This window comes from Larus michahellis, chromosome 1, assembly GCF_964199755.1.
Source record: "Larus michahellis chromosome 1, bLarMic1.1, whole genome shotgun sequence".
NCBI lineage: Eukaryota > Metazoa > Chordata > Aves > Charadriiformes > Laridae > Larus > Larus michahellis.
The window spans coordinates 2,303,121-2,325,110 of NC_133896.1; the positions used below are offsets into that span (position 1 = coordinate 2,303,121).

Below are 21,990 nucleotides of genomic sequence, written 5' to 3' on the forward strand. Positions count from 1 at the left end.
TAATATGTACTGAGACAGCTAATGCAGATCCTTTGAGAGCACATGCCCATCACAACAACCGGCACTGAAGCCTGTCCTAATGGTCTTACTGGTCTTTACGTGGAAGCCTCTCCAGTTTCTGTGAACGGCACTGCGACCAGCTCACCCAGTCCTGCCCCAAAAATACCAGCTGTTACATTGAGACGGGAGATCCCCCAAAATGCTGATTTTCATAAGTGCCTCATGGATCCCTGGCGCTGTACCCAGGGCAAAGGAACCTGCACGTCAGCACGTCCAACTGCCACATGTCAGATGAATCTTCATCTTTTGTCACCCAAGTTCACATACACGCAGGAAACTAAAAAAAAAACAGGCCTAAGCAACAAAAAAATAAGTCTGAGTTTCTGCAGTCACTTTGGGCAGCTAAGCCAAAGCACATTCTTGCAGATAAAAATTTAACATGTGATTATTCTATTATTTTTTTTCCGCCAGCTTTGATACTGTTTAATGCTTCGGCATGGAACAAATACAGTAAAAAATGCACATTAACATAGCAATGGGAAAATAGTCATATAAGGAATAAATCCTAGAAGACTGCGGAGGCAAAGAAAAAGCGCGGTGAGCCCCGGTGAGTAAGTGTTAACATTCACAAAATGTAAAGACCCTGCGGGTGTAGAAAGGCTCGAGCTCAGAACAGTCACACCTTGAATTCACATTGCGAAGGTGAGGAAAAGGATTCAAAAGGGTTTCATAACCTGGATGCCACAAACTAAACAAATTTCCTGGCAGACACAAATTCATATATCCACATGTGCATACATGTTGGACTTTTATGTGTTCAATTCTTGAACGTATTGAATATTTCTAATTTTTATTACATATATTTTTAAAATTTTAGTCAAAGCTGGCCTCCGCCTTCTAGCAGTGAGCTGCAAATGTTCACTCGGGGGTGGAAAACCCACCCAACTCCTGCTGCTGCGTTGCCAGCCTGGGTCCCTGATGGATGACTGCAGCACATCCAGATTACAGATGATCCCAAATTCAAGGGCGCTACTCTCTGACTTTGAAAGGAAAATTAGTCATTCTTTCTTGGTTTTCCCCTTCATGATTCCTTCCAAAATCCCACTGCCTTCAAGGGTTCAGCTAGGTATGAAATCCCGTCCCTAGGTGAGAAAAGGCAGCGTGGGACACGTATACAGAACCATAAAATCATAGAATGCGTTGGGTCGGGAGGGAGCTTTAAAGATCATCTAGTCCAACCCCCCTGCAATGAGCAGGGACATCTTCAACTAGACCAGGTTGCTCAGAGCCCTGTCCAACCTGACCTGGAATATTTCCAGGGATGGGGCACCAACCACCTCTCCGGGCAACCTGGGCCAGGGGATCACCACCATCAGCATAAAAAATTTCTTCCCTATACCTAGTCTAAATCTCCCCTCTTTTAGTTTAAAACCCTTCCCCCTCGTCCCATGGCTCCCCTCCCTGAGCCAGAGTCCCTCCCCAGCTTTCCTGGAGCCCCTTTAGGGACTGGAAGGTCTCCGCGGAGCCTTCTCTTCTCCAGGCTGAACCCCCCCAGCTCTCTCAGCCTGTCCCCACAGCAGAGGGGCTCCAGCCCTCCCAGCATCTCCGGGGCCTCCTCTGGCCCCGCTCCAACAGCTCCGTGTCTCTCCTGTGCCGAGGCCCCAGCGCTGGAGGCAGCACTGCAGGGGGGTCTCCCCGAGCGGAGCAGAGGGGCAGAATCCCCCCCTCGCCCTGCTGCCCACGCTGCTGGGGATGCAGCCCAGGATGTGGTTGCACACTCTATCCATTTCTTGAGGTAGAAGGCAACACCTCCACCCCTCCTTCCTCACCTGTTCCTTCTGAACAGCCTGTGGCCATCAATAGCCACACTCCAGTCATGGGATTCTTCCCACTCGTTTCAGTAATGGCAACCAGGTTGTAGCTTTCTATCAGCATGGTGGCCTCCAGCTCCTCCTCTTTGTTGCCCGTTCTGCATGAAGCAGCATGAAGCAGCGTGAAGCATATCAGGGCAAAGAGCTGCTCTGCAGCTTCCAGACACTTGTTTCAACAGCCCCCTCCACCCACAGCCCACCAGCGGGCCAAGATCCCACCTGGGCTTGCTCCTTCCGTGTGCTCCATCTTTCAGGATACATTTTGGGTACCAAGGCTGATGGAGGACTATCATTTGCTCTTACCATCGTTGTCCAACTTGGGGCAGCTCAGGTCACTTAGAGTCACCAGGTCACTCAGGTGCCACCATGATACTCATTTTATACATTACATATTAGCAAATATTAGCAAATATTGCAAACATCAATCCAGCAGGTCATAGCTGAACTTGCAGACAGTGGCTGCCACCAGCCCCTGTCAAAGATCTCCTAAAACCGCTACAGAGATCTTTAGAGAAATCTGGTAGGGGCAAGGAAACGACCTCATAAACTTCAGGCTTTTGCAAGGAATCCCAGCAATTTCCTCGATCTTTTACTGCTCCTGGTAAACAATTTATAGAGGCAACTTCTCCAGGTTTTACAGTTCCTTGAACAAATTGCCTTCAAAGCCCATAAAGCTGATGGACCAGGTTCTCCCTTTACCTCACCCGGATCAGATGGCAGAGCTATGGGAAGCCTGGAAAGATGCAAGAGGGTAAGAGGGGAAAAAAAGCAGGTTTTACCACTTGCAGTAGTGCCAGAGGCTGGGACGTTCCCTCCATTTATTCCTGTGTATATGTTTGCAATAAACTCTTCTTCCCTTTTTTTTTTTTCTTTCCCCCCCAACAAATTTTGGGATAAATAAATAACCCCTGTCAGCAAGGTCTGTCTGAAAGGGATGAGACCCAGTGGATTCGCAGTCTCATCTGGCTGGAGCCTGCCTCCCACTTGCCTGTGGCTCCAGGTGGATCCCACGCATCCCAGGATCACCCATGCCAGATGCTGCCAACTCCAGCCAGCAAATATCTATCCCTGTTGCATAAAGAGACAAAAACTACATTACAGAGCTGCCTCTGGGCATGCAGAGCCTTCTCCCTTCCCAGGGGATCCGTGCAACATCCCAACACCCACCACTACCCCAAAGCACACATCACACAAGCAAACAGACCCTCTGCCTCGTGACCTAGCAAAATCTTGACAATTTCAGCCCAATCTGACAGAGGGAAGCAGGTCTCAGATCTTTTCATACAAGTCTCCTGAAAACAGCCAGCTGGACAGAGGAAGGATCTCCCTCCGTAAAACTGCAGGCTGAGCACAACCTTATATTAGCCAGCAGAGAACCCACCAGGGCTTCGGCTACATCTCACCTTACCAGACGTCACTGTACCCAGCATCCCAGGGCTCCTGTTCATGGAGCATCACCAGGCACGTCACAAAATCCTATGGAGAGAGATCCCAGCAGCCCCGGGAAGAGATCACGCTGGGACGTGTAATTGTAACACAGAGATTGGCCTGAATGGAGGATTACTGGGAACTTCAGGATGTGGAAGCACCAGAGAGACTGGCAGGAGAAGGGTATGGAGATGGTCCAGGTATTGATGGCACCAGCAGTAACAGGTGACCGAGATCCCAGCATAACTACACGCATTTTAGCAGGATATTTGGAAAAACAAGGCACAGACTGAACCCAGACTAAAGCAAAGGACAGGTTCAAACCACTGAATTTTGGAGGCAACATGAAAAATAAAAACGCGGGTTGAGACACCAGCAAGGAGGTAAAGGATGGACTCAATCCTAACAACTCACAGAAGTGGAAGGCGAAGGTCACAACCACTGTCGGCTCCAAAAAGGTACCAACAGCTCATCCAAAAGCCGCATGTTGTCACCAGTGTAAGAAAAACTCAGGAGCCAGGATGGAGACGCAATAGCTGGTGTCAATTAGAAGGTCTGTCCTTCTACAAGCAAACATGAACACAAATTTTCTGCTGGGGAAACATCGGTTCTCTCCTTCAGCTTTGAAATGCTGGCGTGGAAAAGCCCGGTCGGGGCATTCCTGCAGCTCCTCTCCTGTGATTAGGCCCCATTTGCCGCAGGGGAGTTAAAGCCATTTTCAAACCTCAAGGAATATGGTGGATTTGAACAGGAGGTAAAATCTGGTTAAACACGGGTTTTTCCTCGCTTGACAGAAATAAGCCTCAGGGGGTCAAAAGTTTACAGTTTCTTTTTTAACGGAGTTAATAGATTTTTATGGTAATTGATTTCTCTCTAAATCCCTTGAATACAGAATTTAAGCTGTTTTTGTACAGGAAATATGAATGCGTTGAGTTGTTGGTAGCTGGAGGCACACTGCTGAAAGGCATGGGACTCTCCAGGAGCAGCCGGAGGGGTTGATCCGTGGGGAGGAGACGCTCCCTTTGCAAGCAGAGGTGCAAAATGGTACCAAAATCCAGAGCTCAAATTAAGCCCGAATGGGCTGGGAATGTCTTTTTGAAAGCCCCTCGGACACCTCTCAGGCTAAATCAGGGTTATACCAACACAGTCCAAAGTGTTCAGAATTAATTACGTGGATCAGGAGCACTAACTCTGGCTGAACAGAGAATCATAGAATGGTTCGGGTTAGAAGGCACCTTAAAGACTATCCAGTCCCACCCCCTGCCCTGGGCAGGGACACCTCCCACCAGCCCAGGTTGCTCCAAGCCCCGTCCAACCTGGCCTTGAACCCCTCCAGGGATGGGGCAGCCACAGCTTCTCTGGGCAACCTGGGCCAGGGGCTCACCCCCCTCACAGCAAACAATTTCTTCCTAATATCTAATAGAAATCTCCCCTCTTCCAGTTTAAAACCATTATCCCTCATCCTATCACTCCACTCCCTGATAAAGAGTCCCTCCCCATCTCTCCTGTAGGCCCCCTTTAGGGACTGGATGGGGCTATAAGGTCTCCCTGGAGCCTTCTCTTCTCCAGGCTGAACAACCCCAACTCTCTCAGCCTGTCCTCACAGCGGAGGGGCTCCAGCCCTCTGATCATCTTCGTGGCCCTCCGCTGGACCCGTTCCAACAGGTCCATGTCCTTCTTGTGTTGAGGACTCCAGAACTGGACGCAGTACTCCAGGTGGGGTCTCCCCAGAACGGAGTAGAAGGGGAGAATCACCTCCCTCGACCTGCTGGCCAACATACTCAGCTCCTTCAGCTGGTGTGAGCTGGGAATGGCCATGTCCACCCATTTCATGCCATTCCTCTCATGTGGGTACTCACACCCCTTAGAGGCCATTTCCATATAGGATTTTCCGTTTTCTGGAAAGTCTCTTTCACTACAGTGACAGTGAAGTTTTGGCCATGCGACGAGGAAAGGAAAAATGGGATTTTCTAAATTCTTAAAAATACCAGTAACTGATATCAAAACAAGACAGTGCACCCCAACCGGGCCATCATCACAGTGTGCAAACCAGGCTCCAGCCAGCAGGCCTGTGGTCAGCAGAGATTTGGGTAGCTCTTAGGTGCTGCATGAACGTGTTTTGTCTTTCCTGCTCACTCACTGATGCTTTTGGATCTATATCCCCATCATGGAGCTCAGCGCAGCACTCACAAGCAACTTTACAACACCGTGAAAGCAAGTTGCCACCTCACGCAACGCTTACATGAACAGAAAGCTGAAAAACCAGAGGGCCTTTGGCTCATCTGTCTCAACATGACGCTTAGCCAGCTAATTTCCATCTCAAATTTCTCCTCCATACCATGCAACTCTCCTGCTCCAAGATCTTGCGTGCCAGGTGCCGCACGTGCCTTGATCCCAGCACCCGGCTCTCCAAGGAGTCAGGGCAGGGTGCCTTGCTGGGTGGCTCGGGTTCCTGAGATCAGACTGTCTAGTAGAAGGGGCTACCAAGAAGAAGGAATCCAATTTTTGTTTGCCCCCAAAAGCAACCTGCAAGCCCTGCGGCAATAGGTGTTCCCTACCCAAGGCACCTCTGTCCCCTGGGACTACTCACTTTCTGGCCCACAACATGCTGCATGGACCTCTCAGGAGAAGAAAGAGAAGTAAGACTGGGTTCAGAACCAGGAGATACCTCACTGGCACATGACGGTGCTAGCACTGTGGAGCACGTACTGCAGCTGGACTCTCTCTCTGGTTGCTGAGAGGAGGGACCAAGGGCAGATGGATCCTCCAGAAACACTTCTCCAGTCTCAGAGCTGCCACTTGGCTTTCCAGACCCCAGGTAGGTAACGCTTGGGGTAATTTCAGCTCCATCTCCAGGACATGTTTGTATCTACAACTTCACTAGCCCTCCTGGAATGACACAGTGATGCAGGTTGGACCCAAGAACCTACGTAATTTCAGCTGAGAGAGGGACAGAGGCATCCTCAGTGCACTAAGGAGAGCATTTTGCATAGCCCCCATGGTTTCCCTCCCCATGCCCCCTTATTGCCATAACATCTGGGCAATGCACAGCCCAGTTCCGCCCATTACCAGCTTGCCCAGGGCTACTAGGTTGGGCAGAAGAGAGGAAGGAAGCTAAGCTCCCCAAAGAGCCATGCTGGGTCCCTGGCATTCAGCCATCATGCAGATTTGGTGGAGAAAGCGCCATGGTCCCTGCACGGCAAAGATGACCACAAAGACCCCTTGGCTTCTGGTTGCAGTTCTCTCCATGAGAGAGGGACCTCTCAATGGGATTTTGCCCACGTGACAACCATCTCCCAACACCTGAGGTGGCTGCATTTGGCCACGTGCTTTTTAGATCCAAGCTTGAATTCTGATCCAGCACCATCTTGGGTCAAGGTGTGCCCAAAACGAACATCCCAGAAGGAAGCCAGAAGAGCCAGGAAGCACCTAGAGGAGCATGGATCAGGGTGTCCCTCATGCAGGTGCCCACACAGCAGAAGCTGCTGGTGGTGGTGTGAATTGTGTTGGAGTCAAGGGGTTACAGCTCTGGTGGCCATTGGCGGCCCAGCAAACACCACATCCTCAGAGCTGAATCATAGAATCATAGAATTGTTGAGGTTGGAAGGGACCTTTAAGATCATCAAGTCCAACCTTTAGCCTACCCTGACAAGAGCCACTTCTAAACCATGTCCCTAAGTGCCCCATCTACCCTTTTTTTAAACACCTCCAGGGATTGTGAATCCACCACCTCCCTGGGCAGCCTATTCCAATGTTTAATAACCCTTTCAGTGAAAAAATGTCTCCTAATATCTAATCTAAACCTCCCCTGACGTAACTTGAACCCGTTTCCCCTTGTCCTATCACTTGTCACCAGGGAGAAGAGGTCAGCCCCCATCTCTCTACAACCTCCTTTCAGGTGTAGAGGGTGATAAGGTCTCCCCTCAGCCTCCTCTTTTCCAGGCTAAACAACCCCAGCTCCCTCAGTCGTTCCTCATAAGGTTTGTCCTCCAGACCTCTCACCAGCTTTGTAGCCCTTCTCTGGACACGCTCCAACACCTCAATGTCCCTCTTGTAGCGAGGGGCCCAAAACTGAACGCAGTACTCGAGGTGGGGCCTCACCAGTGCCGAGTACAGGGGGATGATCACTTCCCTAGTCCGGCTCACCACACTATTCCTGATACAGGCTAGGATGCTGTTGGCCTTCTTGGCCACCTGGGCACACTGCTGGCTCATATTCAGCCGGCTGTCAACCAACACTCCCAAGTCCTTTTCTGTCGAGCTGCTTTCAAGCCACTCTGCCCCAATCCTGTAGCGCTGCATGGGGTTGTTGTGTCCCAAGTGCAGGACCCGGCATTTGGCCTTGTTGAACCTCATACCATTGGTCTCAGCCCATCGGTCCAGCCTGTCCAGATCCCTCTGCAGAGCCAACCTACCCTCAAGCAGATCAACACGCCCGCCCAGCTTAGTGTCATCTGCGAACTTACTGAGGGTGCATTCGATCCCTTCATCCAGATCATTGATAAAGATATTAAAGAGAACCGGCCCCAGCACCGAGCCCTGGGGGACACCACTTGTGACTGGACACCAACTGTATTTAACTCCATTTACCACCACTCTCTGGGCACGGCCAGCCAGCCAGTTTTTTACCCAGCGAAGAGTACACCTGTCCAGGCCATGAGCAGCCAGTTTCTCCAGGAGAATGCTGTGGGAAACAGTGTCAAAAGCTTTGCAAAAACCCAAGTAGATAACATCCACAGCTTTTCCCTCATCCACTAAGTGGGTCACCTTATCATAGAAGGATATTAGGTTTGATAGGCATGACCTGCCCTTCACAAACCCATGCTGACTGGGCCTGATCACCCTGTTCTCCTGCATGTGCTGTGTAATGGCACTGAGGAGGATCTGTTCCATGACCTTCCCAGGCACCGAGGTCAGACTGACTGGCCTGTAGTTCCTCGGATCCTCCTTCCGGCCCTTCTTGTGGATGGGTGTCACATTTGCTAACCTCCAGTCAGCTGGGACCTCCCCGGTTGTCCAGGACTGCTCATAAATGATACCAAGTGGCCTGGCGAGAACCTCCGCCAGCTCTTTCAATACCCTTGGGTGGATCCCATCCGGCCCCATAGATTTGTGCACCTCCAGGTGCTGAAGCAGGTCCCTCACCATTTCCCTTTGGATTAGAGGGGCTTCATTCTGCTCCCCATCCCTGTCTTCTAGTTCAGGGGTCTGGGTGCTCAGGGAACAACTGGTCCTACTGCTGAAGACTGAGGCAAAGACTTCATTAAGTACCTCAGCCTTTTCCTCATCCTTGGTCACTATGTTGCCGGCCCCATCTACTAGAGGACAGAGATAATCCTTAGTCCCCTTCCTATTGCTAATATATTTATAGAAACTTTTTTTGTTGTCCTTGACAACAGAAGCCAGGTTTAGCTCCAGCTGGGCTTTGGCCCTCCTGATTTTTTCCCTACATAGCTTAACTACCTCTTTGTAGTCGTCTTGAGTGGCCTGCCCTTCCTTCCAGAGGCCATAGATCCTCTTTTTTTCCCTAAGTTGCAACACTAGCTCCCTGTTTAGCCAGGCCGGCCTTTTTCCCCGACGGCTTGTCTTCCGGCACATGGGGACAGTCTGCTCCTGCGCCTTTAAGACTTCCTTCTTGAAAATCATCCAGGCTTCCTGGGCTCCTTTGCCCTGGAGGACTGCCTCCCAGGGGACTTTGTCAACCAGGCTCCTGAAAAGCCCAAAGTCCGCCCTCCGGAAGTCCAAGGTAGCAGTTCTGCTGACCCCTCTCCTTGCTTCTCGCAGAATCGAAAACTCTGTCATTTCATGGTCACTGTTCCCAAGACAGCCTCCAACCTTCACATCCCCCACAAGACCTTCCCTGTTTACAAACAACAGATCCAGCAGGGCACCTTCCCTAGTTGGCTCTCTCACTAGCTGTGTCAGGAAGTTATCCCCAGCACATTCCAGGAACCTTCTAGACTGTTCCCTCCCTGCTGTATTGTATTCCCAGCAGATGTCCGGCAAATTGAAGTCCCCCACGAGGACAAGAAGCTCCCCTCCGCTTCTGAAGATGCATTGATTCACCTGGACAACCTCCCTCTCAGCTCCAGGCTATTCTGTCATGAAATGGAAGGATTTTTAAAGCAAAAAAACCCTTTTCCAAGGAGCATTTTTACCCGCGCGCTGCAGCACGGAGCCTGTTTAAACAGCAGCGTCAGCAGCCGTGAGAAAGTGCTGCTCCTTGCAGAACGGGTAAAAGGCTCCCCCTCCCTCTCTCAGAGCAAGAGCTTTGAGAAAGTGTTTTGTTGGGTTTTATTTTTTTTTTTTAATAAATACCATTGATTTCCTGATTTAAAGGGGTTGCACTGCGTAGTAATGTTTAACAGAGACGATGGGGAGAGAAGGGGGGTAACTCTTGTGAGGCTGCTCAATAAAAGAAGATGAAGTGAGAGCTGGAGGAAGCCTATTTTCCGCTTCGGCACCCAGCTGAACGTGCCTGGCTTGTTCAAAGGCAGTGGCCCACAAAGGCTGCCGGCCTCCCAGTCCCACCAACTCAAGGCTGAGACCCCAGAGTCGCTGTTTCCCTAGAAAACATGGTGGGGAGATGGAGGCCATGTATAAAAGCAGCTGAATTAACATCTCAGTAGGTCTCCTTAGAGCACGGCAAGGGTTGGCTATGACTCTCCTCTGGGGTGGGAGATGTGGCATGGGGAGGTTTCTGCCCCATCTTCTCCCCATCCATCAGGTTGCACCACAGCTCCAATATCCTCCTCCACGAATCCTGCAGTTGTTCCCATTGGGGTCACACAACATGGAACAAAGCACAGGTCAGGATGCGCTCAGATCTGATGAAAACAGCCAGTTAAGGGCAAAAAAATTCATGGAGGAGAGACCTCCGTGGGTTTTTGGCCATTCCCCACTGGGGAGAGGGCGGTAAGGCCGATGTAGAGCTGAGAAGTAGCTGGAGATAACTTGCAGGTGGCACCACTTCCCCTGGTATGGGACAACTTAGAAAGTCATGTCAAACTGGGACTTGTTTTGCCACCTTCTGCAGAAACCATCCAAGCAGCATCTGGGAGCACTGGATGGAGCATTTCAGCTTAGAAGCACCAAGGAGAAAAACCAGAAAAATACCTTATGAGTCCTGGAAATGAAAGCTAGACCCTCCTTTCCTTTCCTCCATGCCACGGTAACTCCCCACACATCAGGTTTTCACATTAACAATAGCAAAAAATACCTTCGTAGCTAAACTTAGAAACCTTTCCAAGCAGAAAGTTACAGTCAGATGGTGGTTGTGAAGATCATCTCCAGCCAGTGTCTTTCCTCCTCTCCAAGAGACCTAGTTTTGGGGGAGAGGGGATTGATGGTTTTGCTTGCTTTGCTGTTGCAAACAACAAAGGAGGGTTTGCTGCCCACCCCTAAGGTCTCCTTCTTGCAAGAAATGCCAAGAGCGCAGTGGAGGTTTGGGGTGGATAACTCTGAAGGAGGGTTTTGCTGGAGATCACTGCTCATCGGAGGTCTACATGAAACAAATGGCTCTGCTTCAACCTCAGCGGCCTCCCCACTGGGCTTCTGATCCTAATGCAGCCTTTGATAGCATCACCTGGGCACGCACCAGCTGAGAAGCATCACAATGTGAATCCTACTTAAAAAAATTGAATAATACAGTTGCAAGGGAAAAAGCTAAAAGAGAGGCAAGTAATAACGGTCAAAGAGTCATTGGGTACATTCCCAGAAACAGGGGACACCTCGAAACCAGCTTCAACTTCTTTCTGCCACCTCTGTCCAGTTTAATGCGCAGCTTTGAAACGAGCCACTCTGCTTCTGGGGGGCCCCCTCACCCCGCGTGGCATGGAGATACCGAACAGGTATCACAGTTTTAAGGATATTTGCAGTTTCTTCACCCTACGGCCACCTGGGGCATTGACGAGACGATGCTCGTTAATCTGTCTTCCCATAAGGGAGGTGAAAGGTCTACCCTGCAGGATTATGTATCGGCGGAGTCAAAGGCAATATTTCCAGGTGGGCAGGCGGATGTTACAGACAAGGAGATCAATAGATGGTGGGAGCGGGGGTGGGGAGGGCAGTGGAAAAAAAGGGTTAGGAAGTCAATTGATGAAGGGATTGACTGCTTGGCTGGCAGCCGGCTCTGCATTTCTCAGGTTACTCACACTGGGGCTGGATCTTTTCCAGGGGGTTATTCGCATTGCAAAGTGCTCCTTAGCATGACTGAGGGGACTGGGAGCTGGGACAAAGAAAACAAAGATCCCAGCCCGAGGTCCTGCAATCCCCCCCTCCCCCGGGAGCCCCTTGGTTTTGTGGCAGGATAAACTCTCCAAGCAGATCCTTGTTGCCTCTGGGTTGATGCCATTTCACTGCCTCCAGCCGATTTGATTTGCTCTTGCTGGAACAAGGACCACGGCTGAGCACGGCAGGAGCAAGCAAGGGAAGAAGGGACTTGTATGTCCCCATCTCCTGCTCAGGACCCCCTGTGGACAGCCTGACCCTGTCCATCCACTCCTCCAACCCCATGGAACCCCACAGAGACCCCCCACCAGGACCTACAGCCTAAACCTATGCCCCCTGACCTGGTCAGGAGCCAACCTCAGTTGACCACAAGCCCACCATAAAAGATGAACCCTAGGGGCTACTGTTGTAGAAAGCCTCCTACCATGAGGGTGGGCCCTGAATCTTCCCTGCAGTCTCATGACATGATCACGATGCAAATTCCAGCTGCCCTCTTGTCTGGAGCCACCATAAATCTCAGCTTCAGTTTCTATTAAGCAGGTGAAACCCTTCCCAAATGCACCTTCCCATATTTCCCTGGCATTTTCACGCTGCTGAGCTGGTGTAACTAGGCAGGAATCTTGATTTGGACTGGTATTGTCTGCCAGATCTCATGTGCAGCACCGGCTGAGTTGCTGGGGCATGGAAGCAAGTGTGGTGCAACAGACAGACAACTCCCTAAACAGAAAGCACTGGCATAATTTGCCATTTTACTATATACCATTTTTGTTTTACCTCTCTACAAACTTGCCAGCTGGTGCAATCATATTTTATACCCACCATAAACTGGTGTTAATGATTAAGGAAGAGAAAACTATCTCTCCGTATCCATCTAGACGGGCTTTTATGGACTTACTGTACAAAAAAAATCAGTTGATGACGCGTACGCTGATGGGCAAGTTGTACAAACAGGAGGGATCAGGCCATGGCAGCAGTGAAACTTTCCCAGAAAGCACTTATCTGCAGCACAAGGTCATGACTTGGCCCGTGCCACCAGCACATCTTGGTGACTTTGGCCCACTTGCACCACTCACTCCTCTGGGGCCCTGAAGGATGCTCCCACTGAAGGTCCCGTGGATGCTTCTAAACCCATTTTGGATGTTTCTCTCTGTTCCTCGTGCTCTCCCAGAGGTCACTGCTGCATCTGTGCTCCCTCAAGACACAGGGGAAAGAGGATTTATGGACAGAGAATTGGAGAGGCCGAGCCAGAGGCACTTGCTCCCCAGCTAAAGCAAGAGCATCTTTCCCCAGGCAGGGCAAGAGTACCCAAACCCTGAGCTGAAACCCTCAGCAGCCAACCAAGGGGGTCCATGGAAGGATTTGAACCCAAGTCTCTCACTTTTTACATTAATTTCTTTATTGCCTTCCACTTCCTTCCACTTGATGGTGAGGCCGGAGATGAACACATCACCCACCTTTCACCACCAACTGCACCACCTCCTGGGCTCTGCAGCAAGCTCGAAACGTCACTCATCCCAGCTCTGCAGCTACACTCATCCATCCTTCCCCGCTCGCCTGATGCACTTTCCCAGTTACGCAGCCCCAGTCCCTGCCAGCTACGAAATGGTCCCCCCAGGTAAAATCCTTTTCCAAAACACAGACCTGAAATGTCCCCGAATTATATCTTGGCTCCCTCTGACGGTATTTGCAGATCTGCTCCCTACCGTGGCTGCAAAGCCTTGGGTGGTGACAGAGTGACCTTTCCTGTAGGCAAGGGGACATCATTCCTGCATCATTGCCTGGGGCAGGGGTCCATGTGGCCAGACAAGGGAGTCCGAGATGTCCTGCTGCATTTCATACAGAATCGCAGAATGACAGGGGTTGGAAGGGATCTTTGGAGATCATCCCGTCCAACCCCCTGCCAGAGCAGGGTCACCCAGAGCAGGTGGCACAGGAACGCGTCCAGGCGGGTTTGGAATGTCTCCAGAGACGGAGACTCCACCACCTCTCTGGGCAGCCTGTGCCAGGGCTCTGCCACCCTCACAGCAGAGAAGTTCCTCCTCATGTTTAGGTGGACCTTCCTATGCTCAAGTTTGTGCCCTTTCCCTCTTGTCCTGTCCCCATCCTCCTGACACCTGCCCTTTAAGGATTTATAAGCATTGACAAGATCCCCCCTCAGTCACCTTTTTTTCCAGGCTGAAGAGACCCAAATCCCTCAGCCTTTCTTCATAAGAGAGGTGTTCCAGTCCCCTCAACATGTTTGTAGCCCTTTGCTGTCCCCCCTTTCCCTTGTCTGCTATCGGGAATTAGCACGGTCAGAGGAACAAATCTGGCGGGGAGGCACTGTTTGGGACAGAAAGATCTGAGAACAGCCGAAACACGAGACAAGCCGTGCTTGGGAAAGCCAGGTGGAAAAAGCAGCCAAGCTTTCCTGCACACATACCCCCTTTCAGCCACGAGCCCCAGCGCACCAATATTTAAGGCCAGGGAGAGCTGACAGAGCTGCTCCAGCGAGAAACCCCTGAGCAGCTACTGTTCAAACAGCCTCCGGAGAGAAAATATCACCCCAACAATTCCCAGTCCTGCGCTGTATGGACATCTCACCCTCAGCCAGGCTGAGGGGAGCACCAGGACGTGCAGGTGAGGACATGTCCTCATGTGCCAACCCTTCGAACACAACCCCAAGCACCTCCTGGCCCAACACATCTCCCCAGGCACAACCCGACCTGACGCTGCTCGAGGCATTGATGAAGAGATGGAGCAAGAGGTTTGCCGAAGGGGATGCTTTGCAGAAGCACTGGGGAGCCAAAACCCCAGCATCATCCCTCCCTTTTCTGCTCCTCCTGACGCATGCGATAAGGCGATGCAGGGAGTAATTTCTGCAGGCTCCATCCTACAAACCAACCTCCTCCTTAGAGCCACAAAAGACTTTTCAGACACCCCATGAATCATCTGCCTGGTGGCTGATTTCCTTCTCTTCCCCAGAAGAAAGGCACTTTCTTGTAATTCACGATCGCAAGCAGAAATTACATTATTTTGGGCCTGCGATGGATAGCAGCCAAACAAAATTCTTAATCACCGCTGTTAGCCACGAGACATCGTTTCAGCGGCTACAGAGGGAAGTGGGAACAGGTGGACTGCTGCTGAAGGATCTCAGTCACCACAACCGCTGGTGTTACTGAAGCAGGAAAACTTGGGCTGTGCGACTTGTTGCTGGGTCAGGAGAGGAGCAAACCCACAACATGGAGCTGCACGTCCGCGGTTTGCACCCGAGCGGTCACACTGCGATGCTACAAACCCTTCGCGGACCCAGTCCGGCCCAGCCATAGGAAAGCAGCATCCAGCCCCGAAGTACGTAACTTCTCTGCTTGAAATGATCCGACCTCCCCAGCCCGGCATGGCCCCAGTCCAACCCTTTCCACAGTTTCTCCCATAACCCGCTGAAATATTCATTTTGTCTGGAGTTATAACCAGTCCCGGGGCAGGGAGGGTGGGTGGTGGTTGTCCTGCTACATTGCTGTTGTAGCTTTGATCCAGGACTTCCTTTCAGCACTTGCTATTTTACCAGCATCCCCCTCGCACGATCCAACTGAACAAGATTAGGAGAAAAATACAGCTCCTTATTCCACCAGTGGGAAGTTTACTGGGACCACATTCTGCCCATTGCAATGCTCGGACCTCCTGGGTGCATCAAAGGAGGTGAGAGGAACCCGCTTCCTCCCAGAAAGCATCAAGAAAACCCCAAACCCCACCATGTGCTGCACATGGCAGCACTTCTTCACAACCTTTCCCTGCCGCCGAGACCAGCTGATGCCCCTGAGCCACCTCCCATCACGCGAAACGCAAAGTCACCCCAAAAATTCAGATTTCAGACAGGTTTTGGGCATCTCAAGCATTTCTGAGCCAGCAGCACGGGATTCGCTCGTGGAATGCACTGGGACACGATTTGCAGCCCGGGGGCTGCCGCCTCCTTGTCCTTCCCATCGCCCCCCGGCCTGCTCTCACGTCTTTCGCACCGCAGCTCATTTAACTGCAACCCGAGAATGGGGAGAGCGGAAAAAAGCACAACGGAGCATACAAAAACTGATACCTGGACAGACGGACAGCTGGCTACGGGCGGCCGGTGCTTCTTACCTGGGCAAAGCTGCCGCGTGTTGGCTTCTCCCCGTGGGCGAGAGGGTCCGACAGCCCCAGGAACGGGCGTCCGTGTGGTCCGGGCTGCAGTGAAACTCCCCGCACGCTTGGAAGAAGAAGTTATGAGGCAGGAGGAGGGGCTGCTCCGGGCATCTCCCCCCCTCCGACTCCTTCTCCGCGGGCCGGCAGCTGGGACCGAAGCAGAGGAGGGGAGGCTGGGATGGGGATGCCACCCCACACGCTTTCAGCAGGAATGCAGGAGCAAAGAGGGGGGAGAGAAAGGGAGGGGAGGAAAAAAAAAATAATAAAAAACCCCACTTTACCTCGTGGGCACAAAATAATAATAAAATAGCTGGGATGTTTGCAAAGGAAGGGGCTGGCTTGGGGAAAGGGTTGGGAGGGGGAGAGAAAGTCTCTGTTTCCAGCAGAAAAGAGAGGGTCTCGGCTGGTTACGAGCACCTGGAGAGCATGGGAAGCATCAGAAGTGGGGTGCAAAATGAATTCATGGTTCAAATACAGGGGTCTGACATCACCGTGTGGGTGCTGGAAGGGTTTGGAGGGGCATGAGTCAAGACATCTCAAATGAAATAATGATTGCACTTTTTTTGTCTTATCTCACAACAGCAGAGAGCTTCCTAAGAGATGGTCCCTTCGATGGAGAACATTAGCATTGCTGTTAACAGGCAGCAAGAAACTGAGGCACAGGGAAGGGAACGTGGGTGTCTGGCATCCAGTCTCTGGATTCCAACGTCTGGGAAATGACCCTAAAAGGGACACAAGTGCCACACTTGCCTCCTCGGCATGGGGTTGGTGAGATGACCACAAAGGTCTGGGTGAGATGGGCAGAATCCCAAAGGACAATGGAGGAGGAGGTCTCTTGCTACTGGGAGGGAAACCAGCCCCAAACAGGGTCACAGGAGCACACCTGACATCTCACCCTCAGGGGAGCACAGGGACCCCCAGCTCCAACCACCTCCTGCACCCATCAAAGCCAGAGGAGATGCACCCTACGGCAGCCCAGCAGCAGGGTGAACCCCCCTCCAGCCACCCCTGGAGCTTACACCACACAAATAGAGGAGATTTCGGCTCAGAAGACACTCAGGGGAAGAACCAGAGATCCCACATCCCAAACTGCAAGCAGTTTTGCTGCTCAAAGTAGGGGATCACCTGGGTCTCCTCCCCACAGTGATAGTTATTTTGTAGTGCCCGGGGTCCTGGGAACTCCAGACCTGATGAAGAGCAGGTCTCACCGTGGTAGGTCCTAACCATCCCTGCGGCTAGCGATCCTGTGGCCAAGAGATAAACGGGCCAAAAAGGTCAAAGACAGAGAAGAAGAGCAAAAGACAGGAGGAGCACACTGGCTTGAGATGCAAAGTTCAAGGGAATCCCAGCCCCATCCCTGGAGGTCCAGGTGAAGCCAAAAGAAATGGGGGAGCGAACAGGACAAAGTGTCCTCAGGGCTTCACGTTTTATTCCTGCTTATGGGACCACCACAGCCCCATTAATAAATGAGAGTAGTCTCAAATGGCTGCTAAAAGATATTCAAATTATTAATCAGCCCCTGTCTCCAGGTGTTTAGGCGCAGGTTGAAAATTAAGGGTACGTGCAGCGCAGCTCTTCCCATCGCTCCAAACCAGCTTGAGCCCGCAGGGAAAACACTTAGGCTGATGTTTCCCCATTCCAGCAAAACATCCCAGGAATTAACTGCTTCGTGTCCACGTATACTCACAATTTCCTCCCCCCACCACCCCCTCAGACTATTCCTGCCTGAAAACATCACCCAAAGCTCTCAGGATTGCCTGCAGATCGAAGGCTTCAGAGGAGCACTCCATAAGGCTCAGGCTTAACAATTGAATCTAATTGAGCCATATAAAACTCCTAAATCCCTGAATGCCTCATTATCGGGCTGAATAGGCTTAATTGCAATTGTATCCCCGTTCAGCAATTAAATCTATTCACAACCTCGGAGTGGGGCAATCAGGAGATGTTTGTGCCATGCAGCTCAAATGCATGTCCAGCACCACCAGGACTCTGATTGCCATTTGGAGGTGCCCAAAGCGGTGTCGGGCCACTGAGTTGTGGTTTTAATCCAGGTCCATCAGGGTTTCTCCTGGGCGTATTTGGCTTCTTGCTCTTCAGTAGAAATGCAAGGAGCAACTCAATGGGCTCTCTTGACCTTTGGTGCCTCCAGGATCACTAACAATAAAGCACTTTGCAGCAGGATGGAGGTCAATCTCATCTACAGCCTGCACCAAGAGTCATGGTGCCAATGAGGCTGGCTGTCCTACATCTCCAGACCTTATGGTTGGCTTCTCAGTTGTCTAGTAAAGAGTGAACACACAGTGCAATGTCGTTTTGCGCCATTCACAGCAGATTCCTCTTCAATATGCAAAGTGTTGAGCTTTCCCTCAGTTATAGGATTTTTCTCCTCAAACTCAGCCAGTTTATTCTCTCAAAATCATGCAAATACGAAGTTTCTAAAGCAGAGATATCCCCACACCACCTTGGTTAGATAGACCTTGTTCCTTCAGGCAGCCAGAGAGATCTCAGCCTAAATAACCCACTAGGCTGTGACAGCAGGGATCAAGGAGGATGAGGTGGTGGGCAAACTCCCATTTTCTAAACTCATATTTAATTTTAACACCTCAAAAGAGACCTAGTTAAGTGCTTTGGATATACGACTCTGCACCCAACACGGGAGCAGACCCATAACACTCACATGCCTTACACCACCTTCAACCAGTGTCTTGGGGACTGTACCTACAACGTTGTTTGTGTTCAAGTATGGCAAGGCCAAGGAAGAAGCTCCCAAACTTGTACCACCTGGGTGATCTATAGGCTACGTATAGGTGCTAGCTGAGGCGGCAGAGTTCATAACCCCAGCACAGTACTGCACCAGGGCAACTGAGTCTTCCCATTCTCAAGCCTCATTTGCTCAGCACTAGGTCAGGGATCTCTGCAGGCACCTGCGTCATGTCCAGGTCCTCTGTCCGAATCCACAAAGAGGACCATCATGAGCAACGACAAGAAACCACAGTTGTCCATCATCTCCACTCAGTGTTGCGGCTGCCGAGATGAGGCCCATTTAGCCCACGACCTGTTCATGTGGTGGGCCACCTTTGCCCAAGGAACTGGTTCCAGGCCACGTGGTAGTTTCATGTTAGGCTGTTGAGCAGTAGGTGGGAGCGATGTGAACACCTGGAGCTGAGTGGCATCATATGTTGTTACCAAGCCCTAAAGCCAAACAGCCTCCGTCAAAAGGATAGGGCAGGGGTGAAGAATGAAACTGGTTCTTTAATTGTCAAAAATTAAGAAGAGAGGGGGGAAAACACCAAACCCAAGCCAAATGCAAATCATAAAAATAAACTTCGCTGAAGCTTATTTGGTAGATTTCCAAGAGAGGCTTCTCAGCTACTCAAGCAATCAGCAATATTTTAAAGCAATCAAGTGAGAGTAAGGGAAGGCAAACAAAGAGGATCATTCATGTGCAATCGTCACTTGCCTTAATGCCAACCGTTTCTGGAGAGGAAAGACTTTCCATTTTCTAAAGTTCAGGCTTAATACTTAGCAAAATGTCTCAGCACCCACACATAATTCATCAGATAAAAGCCAGAAAAGCTTCAGCAGTGTTTTCTTATCCCCAACCACCTCTTGCCTTGAAAAACCTATGGAAAGGAAACCAGCCCTTGTTTCTCGTGCCCTTGTTCTTCATTAGCCTGAGGCCCAGAAAGCAGCGACGGGGCCAGTGCAAACACAGGAGCTCCCTCATGAGGTTGAGAGCTGGACACAGTCCCTGGAGCCAAACAAGAGCTGGAATAAAGACACTACCTGAGGTCTCATTCAGACCTGTCATGCCTTGAGGATTTACAGTTCCTAGCATGGTTCTTACCACTCCCACTTCAAGATAAATGCTATCATTTGATAACCCTGGCCCCAAAATCACTGGAGTAGCTTTCCCTCTTGACCAAAATTAGCATCCCAGTTGTCTTCCTTGCTGAGCTTTCCCACTTGGCCACCACCCCTTGCAGATCTCCCCCAACCATTCTGTTTATCTGCCACTTCACTCTTCTTGCATGAAGGTCCTTAACAACTTTGCTTCTTTGGCCTCTCCGTCCCCTTCTCCAACTGCCTTTCCCCAGCTTTATAGGGTACCTCAACATCTCCATCCAACTGCCTGGTCCTCCAGAAAGGCCCACCGTAGTTTAACCTGATCCTTTGTCCATTGAACTCAGCAGAGACAGTTCCCCAAGACAAGGGCACTGATGGCATGTCATAGCTCCAAATGAGGAGCAAAACAGCTGCAAACATTGGGACTCATCTCCAGTTGTTTGAGTCTCATGCATGCTGAGCTTGATTGAAATGAAAGCACACTGGCATCTAAGGACACCTGAGACACCTTCAGCTCTCTAGGACACCGACTTGGTCACTTCTTTCATAGTTCTTTGTACCTCTGCACAGCAGATTTTTTTAAGAAGCACCTGGACAGAAATAAACCTTTTCCTTATTTCATGCTCAACTCCTCTTCTCTAGAAGGGCCAACAAAAGCCACATAACAAAGAGGGACATAGAAATGGAGAAAATCTGACCTTGCCAGAGAACAAGTCTACTCCTTTCTGGATGAAGCCTTTGGGATCACCACCAAAGCACGAAGCTGTACCAAGACACGAGGTGACCCATGACTTCTGCAAGAAAGACACCAAACATCCCACAGACACTCAATACCCTCAACAAAGCCAGCAGGCTGGCTACTGCCCTTTTATAGTGACCACGCCCAGGGCAGCTGCATCTCAGCTCCCATCCCCCTCCACTATCACCTGTGAGAGTTGTTATCGCTCCCAGCTGCTTTTAACCAGTCCTGTTTGTCCCCAGCCTCTCAGAGGAGCTACTACAAAAGTAAATGTTAACCTTTGTCAATCAAACCCAGCTGGTCTGCATAAACCTGTTATTTAAGCTTACTAGAAGTGATATTCTCACTAGCCAGCATAACGCAGACAGCGGTGGCAGATGCCTTCAGCTGAGTAGATGTGGATGCTGAAGATAGAATGATGAAATCGTCTAGGTTGGAAGGGACCTTTAAGATCATCGAGTCCAACCATCAACCTAACACTGCCAAAACCACCGCTAAACCATGCTCCTAAGCGCCGTGTCTACCCGTCTGTTAAATACCTGCAGGGATGGTGATGGGACAGCTCTACAGATCTTTGACAGATTATGGTTGTGGTGGCTTTCTTGAGCCCGTGTACTTTTGGAAATGACCCAAGTGTTAACACTGGAGTTTGCACCAAGGCTGAAAAAAGTGTATGAGAAGCCTGAGGAGCTGCCTGACCTCACTACCACCACACAGTGACCTCACCAGGAGATGACACTCCATATACCCTGTTCCACAACCCCTTGCAGACTCTGAGAGCCACGGGCAGGGGCTCAAGGGCAACAACTGTGAGATGCTATGGGAAAGTGGGGTAGGGTTTAGACTGACTTTTGGTGTGGGGTGAAGGGGTTTGCTGAGTGGAGAGGGTGGAAAGCACCAGTTGGTCTCCATGCCCATCTCCTGCTGGGTCACAGCAGCCACGGGTTTTACAGCCAGTTTGGTGCCCATTCCAGTGGTACGTAGCACGGGGATGGAGGGAAGCACTGGGAAGCAGCAGAGCCCACCTTTACCTCCCTGCCCTTCGATGGTTCGGGAAAACCATCTCATTTTGCTGTACCTTGATTTCTCCAGGGGTGGAATAAAGATGATTTCACTTCCTTTGCATACACACCAAGGTCTCTTAATGAAAAACACAGAGGTGAAACATGGAGCATTGCCTACAACAAAACAAAAACATATACAGGTATAAATGGGACTACATGAAGTGGGTCCTCCTGACCACTGCGGTTTTAACTGGTTCTCCCTACGGACACTTTTCACCCTTTCATTTATTTATTACCATACTAAGATTTGCTCATTTTGCAAAAAAAAATAAAAATGCCAGCAGCCACACAAAAGATCGAACCAGTGCCCAGGGAGACAACAACTGCCCCCCTTAAAGCAGTGATGTGGTTTTGGAGAAGGGGATTGTTTTAACTCTTTGGAAAAATAATTAAAGAACAAGAAGATATGACCCAACCTACTTCCCTACACAGTCGGCAGCAATGAGCCGCGTTTGATCTCCAGCGTGAAACCGAGCACAGCCACCCACCAGGGGATATCAGGGCAAGCGTGCACAGGCAGATTAGTTAAAGGAGGCAGAGGTTTGGTATGTGCCACCGGTCCTTATCAAAGCGTGACCCTCTTTCTGTGCCCCGTACAGGTTATATTGCAAACAACTTTAAATGTTCCCACTTCATCAACTTCGGGAAAAAAAGAAAC

The 21,990-nt window shown here is 50.6% G+C and overlaps 1 protein-coding gene across 1 annotated transcript in view; it reads right to left on the minus strand.

Moving 5' to 3' along the window:
- LOC141738013 (uncharacterized) overlaps window positions 1-16,141 on the minus strand; it is a 126,148-nt gene extending 110,007 nt beyond the window's left edge. Inside the window, exon 1 of the mRNA XM_074573039.1 lies at window positions 15,642-16,141. The gene's annotated coding sequence lies outside the window, so the exon portion shown is untranslated. The remainder of the gene's footprint in view (window positions 1-15,641) is intronic.
- Window positions 16,142-21,990: the final 5,849 nt, after the last annotated feature.